Source organism: Pangasianodon hypophthalmus, chromosome 18 (assembly GCF_027358585.1).
Source record: "Pangasianodon hypophthalmus isolate fPanHyp1 chromosome 18, fPanHyp1.pri, whole genome shotgun sequence".
Classification (NCBI taxonomy): domain Eukaryota; kingdom Metazoa; phylum Chordata; class Actinopteri; order Siluriformes; family Pangasiidae; genus Pangasianodon; species Pangasianodon hypophthalmus.
The window spans coordinates 382,834-388,910 of record NC_069727.1 but is presented as its reverse complement, the minus strand read 5'-3'; positions in this window follow the sequence as shown (position 1 = coordinate 388,910).

The window sequence follows — 6,077 nt, the reverse complement described above, 5'->3', positions numbered from 1 at the left end:
TTAACATCCAACTTTAAATGTAATAAGATTCTCATGAAATGAAAAGTTTTAAAAAAGGTTGTGATGAAATGTCATGTTTTTGTTCTAGTTTTGTGTAATTCTGCTTTATAATGTAGAATTTCTAATATTTATTAGTGTTTCAATCTAATTACCGATTTTTAAAATTCTTTGCCTCATAAAGCCTGTATTTGCAAATGAATTGTCTGATAATCCTTTTGAGAAAAATAATAGTGATAAATAAAGTGATATTTTCTTTGATCTCTGACTGAACTTGTACTATCAGAGTTAATGAATTAAAGAAACACATGAATGAAAGAGCGAGATGCAGGTGACTAAAGACTAAAGATATTCTTTCATCCTCCTCCTGAGTGATTCAGGAGAATAAATCTGTAACTTTACGTGCAGGAGGGAAACTCGGAACAACCAGAGGAGCTCACTGACCTCATGTCTGACCCCCCAAAGCTCACATAACACATCAGGAAGTGTGTGTTATGGTGGATGTACAGGGTTGGCCTCGTAGCTTAAAAAAGAAGAAGAGCTCTGACGGAGAGTGCAGGCAGAGGGAGACCTCAGAAAGCCCACTGATGCACAAGGAGAAAACAAACCCTAACCCCAGCGTGAGAGAGGAGGATGCGTACATCATGGCATTAAATTTAAATCATCCTTCCACAGACTCACCTACAGAAAATTAGTCTGTTTTGTGAAGGACGCAGAAAGATGCCTTTTCTCCTTCAGCAAAAGAGATGTACACACAACGCCGAATAATGCGCTAATAGAGCATTAGTTTTATTTCATTATTTTATTTCATTTCATTATTGTTAATGAAACTTCACTGCCTGTAATGACGAGTCACCGGAGTGGGGATCCATTTGCAGCTTTTAATAAAAGGTAGACACAGTTGTACAGGCGTGGTCGAGCAACAGCAAACAGGGTAATCAGAGGCGAGATAAAGGCAGAGTAATCAGACAGGCGAATGGTCGGTGCAGGCAGCAAACAAACATGAAACGAGAGAAAACAATGGCATCGACCCAGGACCTCTCCTCCGGCCCAAACCCCTCCCAGCCCACAAGATATTGCAGAATTCCTCTCCAGCGCCGAGAGTTTAAGAGCTCCTGAACCTGATATGCCTCCTCACCGTCAATGATGAGAGGAGGGGGTCCCTGGTTCCGGGCCTCGTCTAGGTCGTCCGCTCTTCTCGGAGCACCAGCAGCCTTGAGCAGAGAGACATGAAAAGTGGGTGAGATATGATATTGTGGAGGTAGAGCCAAATGGTAATAAACAGGGGTTATTTGTCTAATGATTTTGAATGGACCCACGTACCTGGGACTGAGTTTTCGGCAGGGTAGTCAGAGCCGAAGAACTTGAGTGGAGAGCCAGACCCACGATCCTGGGACATACTCAGGGTTGAGACGTTGGTAGCGATCTGCTTGTTCCTTCTGTCTCCTGATGGCAGTTGGAGATGAGTATGGGCCTCGGTCCAGGTGGTTTCACTCCTCCTGAGCCAGTCATTGGCTGCGGGTAGGTCCGTGGGCTCCCCAGACCAGGGAAAGAGAGGTGGCTGGAATCCAAGCATGCATTGGAAGGGTGTAAGTCCAGTGGATGGTTTGTGCAGGGAATTTTGTGCATATTATGCCCAGAACAGATATCTGCTCCAATCCACCTGGTTGAGGTGACAGTAGAATCTTAGGAAGCAAGTGATTTCTTGATTGAGGCATTCAGTTTGCCTGTTGGATTCAGGATAGTAGCCAGAGGTAAGACTTATGTTGATGTTGAGGTGTTTGAAGAAAGCTGCCCATACTCGTGAGGTGAACTGAGGACCTCTGTCCAAGACAATATCTTCAGGGAGTCCATAGAAGCAGAACACACAACTGCACAGAGTCTTTGCTGTTTCTAGGGCTGTAGGTAGTCTGGGTAATGGTATCAGGCGACAGGACTTAGAGAAGCGATCGATGATGGTAAGGATGGTGGTATTGCCTGTGAAGTAGGGAGGGTCAGTGATAAAATTGATGGTGATGTGGGACCAGGGTCTCTGAGGAACGGGTAGAGGCTGGAGCAAACCCACAGGTACCTGTTTCGAGGACTTGGTGGTGTTGCAGATAACACAGCTCTCAATATATGCAATGGTGTCAGTGTGAAGAGAGGGCCACCAGAATTTGTTGGATGGATGCAGTTATTCCAGGGTGTCCAGAGCTGGGGAGGTCATGAACCTGTTGAATAACTCGGTTCCTCAAAGGAAGAGGTACAAAGGTCCTGTTAGGTGGACACTTTGTAGGTATAGGATCCATGCCCTGAGCCTCCACAATTTTGGTCATGACGTCCCACTGCACGGGTGCCACACGTTCACTCAGGTGTGTTGATGGTGGAGTGGCTGCTGCCTTATGTCCCAGGGTGCCCGCATGTCTGTGTTAGCTTCTGGCTCTCCCTTTTAGTTATGCTGTCATGGCTAGTCTTGCCGGAGTCCCTGCTTGCACTCTGCATGCAAAGTACATTGTGCTTAACCATTAGAGGACAAAAGCTCACCTAACAATCTTTTCCTCTCTCTCCATCTCTCTCTCTCTCTCTCCATCTCTCTCTCTCCCTCACTCTCTGTCGAGCTACACATGCTACTTCTGAGATGCTAGTGATGGCAGTGATCCTGACCCCTTCTGCTCCTCCTCGCTGCCTCACCCATCTTGATGCCCTACTTCTGGTTGGAGTTCTCATCGGTTGAGTTCGCTCGCTGCTCCTGGGGCCCCATATGGACGTCCTGAAGAACTGTTTGGATTGCTGGGGATGGTGCCACCTGGGGGCTGTGGAGATGGCATGGGGATCAAATATGGGGAGCTGTACTGTAATGGCTTGGGACTGTGATTGCTGTAGTGGCAATAGAAGGGATTTATTTATAATCGCACTATCAGTGTCACCCAGATGAGGATGGTTCCCTTTTGAGCCTGGTTCCTCTCAAGGTTTCTTCCTCATATCATCTCGGGGAGTTTTTCCTTGCCACCGTCGCCACTGGCTTGCTCATTAGGGATAAATTCACAGTGATAAATTCAAATATTTACAATATATTTTTGTGAATCCATTTATTTCTGTAAAGCTGCTTTGTGACAATGTCCAGCTTGGTGAAGTATTTGGCGGCGCAAAGCTGCTCAAGAGCTGGCGGGACTAGAGGTAGAGGGTACCGGAACTTGACAGTAATTTTGTCTAGACCTCTATAATCAACACAAGGCCGAAGACTCCCATCTCTCTTTTTGACAAAGAAGAATCCGGCAGACACAGGAGACGTAGACGGTACGATGAAGCCCTTGGCTAATTCCTCCTCAATGTAGGCCTTCATAGATTCAGTCTCTGTTTGTGAAAAAGAAAAGATTCTGCCTTTGGGCGGTGTGGTACCGGGGAGCAGCTCAATCACACAGTCGCTGGGTCAATGTGGGGGTAGCTGGGTAGTGCTGGACCTGCTGAATGCTTCAGCCAAATCGGCATACTCCGAGGGTAGACTAGCTGAGTGCAAGGGGTCCAACTTGACAGTAGCTGTTTCAAGCAACGTCGGCTCCAGAGTCTGAAGACACTGTGCAAAACACTTGGCCAACCAGTGAGTGATTTGACCCTCAGTCCATGAGATCTGCGGCTTGTGAAGCTGAAGCCAGGGAAGTCCAAGAATAACCAGATTATTGGGAGCTTGTATGACGTAGAAATGGATTATTTCTGTGTGCATGGCGCCAGTAGTCAGGCAGATGTCATTGGTGGTGTACTGGACCTGGCTGGCGCCCAGAGGTCCCCCGTCTAATGCTGCCACTGCCAAAGGAGATTTACAGAGTATGAGAGGAAAGTCATGAATTCTAGCGAAGCCAGCATCAATAAAATTTTCAGCCGCTCCAGAGTCAGTTAGAGCCATTGTCTCTATCACCCCGTGACTAGAGAATAGTTTAACAGGTATTTTGATACACTTAGAAGCATGAGACGATTGACTTACCACAGAGGGAGCATGTTGCTTGGGTCTTGTGGGGCAGGAGACTTTCATATGACCAGCTTGGCCACAGTAGAGACAGAGGTTTCTGCGATAACGACAATCTCTCTCCTCTGGAGAGATTCGAGTGCGTCCCACTTGCATCGCCTCTTGTTCGGGTACTGCTGAGTCTCCTAGAGCAAGTCAGATTGTTGATGCGAATGGCGAGATTAATCAGTTGATCCAAAGTTTTTCCTTCATCTCGACAAGCGAGCTCAGCCTTTAGCTCCAGATTCAGACCCTTGCGAAAAAGCAGTTTTAAGGGGTCATCAGACGATCCAGTTTGTGCAGCCAGTGTGCAAAATGATAAGGCAAACTCCACTGCCATTTTTTTCCCCTGCCGCAGCCTAAGAATCTGTTCATCCGCTCCATCACCTTCCTCAGGGAGATCAAACACCTCCCAGAAGTGCTGCAGAAAAGCCTCAAACGAGGGAAAAGCTGGTCGATTAAAATTCCACAGCGGTGGCCCAGTCTAGTGCTTTGCCAGTCAGGAGAGAGCATACAAAAGCGATGCTTTCCTCTGTGGGGTATAATGCCGGTTGTAGCGAGACAAACAAGGAGCATTGAAGCAAAAAACCCTTACATTTAGCTGGTGTGCCGTCAAATTTCTCTGGATAGGCTAAGTGGGGGCTGGCTGTGGGATGATTCGAAGTAGGTGCTTGTGGTGCCGGGTCTAATGGCCGCGAGGCAGACTCAGATAAAGGTAGCCGTAGCGCTTGCACATGGCTAGCACATTCGCCTAGGCAGAGACCTCGGTAGAGATTCTGTAGACCGCTGCTGGATCGAGATTTGGCGAAGTCTTCTGTAACGACGAGTCACCAGAGTGGGGATCCATTTGCAGCTTTTAATAAAAGGAAAACACAGTTGTACAGGCGTGGTTGAGCAACAGCAAACAGGGTAACCAGAGGCGAGACAAAGGCAGAGTAATCAGACACACGAATGGTCGGTGCAGGCAGCAAACAAATGCGAAACGAGAGAAAACAGTCCAGGGTCAAACACAGTAATCCAATAATGAAGGTAGTAATGCTCAGAAATGTCAGCCAGGGCAAAACAAGACTTCGCGGAGAATGAGTGTGAAGTAGAAGCTTAAGTAGTCCCGGTAACGAGCTGAAGGTGAGCTCGTAATCAGTGCTATGCAAGGGGTGATGGGAAATGGAGTTTAGAGGGAGAAGTCAATACTAGGGTGATGGTGACCTCTGGTGACGATCAGGGGGGACCACAGAGGCCGGATTCGTTACACTGCCTTTATTTTCAATTTAAACAACTAGTCTTGACAAATTCACTTAATTTAATATTTTAAGGCAGAACAGACAGTAAATCTGAGTTTGAGTAAATTTAAGTCTTTTTTATAGTGTAGTTAAACCACATCATCATTATTTATCCGGCATAGCTAGCATTAACTTATTTGCGAGTACCTTTGCTGTTTTTATAGTTATGATTTTTACTGTGGATGTCAAAGATAACCGTAAGATGGATAAGAACCATAAATGTAAATATAAATAAAGTGAGTTTAAAAAGAATGGATTGTGTTGTTGATATCTCAGTAACAGTGTCAGTGATTTTATTTATTTATTTTTGGATATAATTTCATGTAATTAAGATTCTAATATGACTTTTATTATGAAAGACAATTCTGACATCGAAATCACTTCCGCTCTTTCAGAGACACCCATGGACATATAAAATACCTAGATGCCTCATTGGCCGCTGGATCATACGCCAACGTTGCCGCCATCTTGGTGCGGGCAACTTTTCCATCATTCTCATAAGTGGACTCGAGAAAATGCTTCTTTTTATTGTCTATATCATTTTGTATTTGATATTACATACTATTTGATATTACATTCTAATGTATTATTATTATTATTGTTATACAATTTGCTATTATCAATCTATAATTTTGCTGTTGTATTAGAGTACTACTCATTACACACTATTCATTTTATTGTTTTTGTCTATTCTGCAAGTGATATTTCATATTCTACTTGTTATTTATTATTATTATTTATTATCATTTATTTATTATAAAAAAGACTTAAATTTACTCAAACTCAGATTTACTGTCTGTTCTGCCTTAATAGTAAATTAA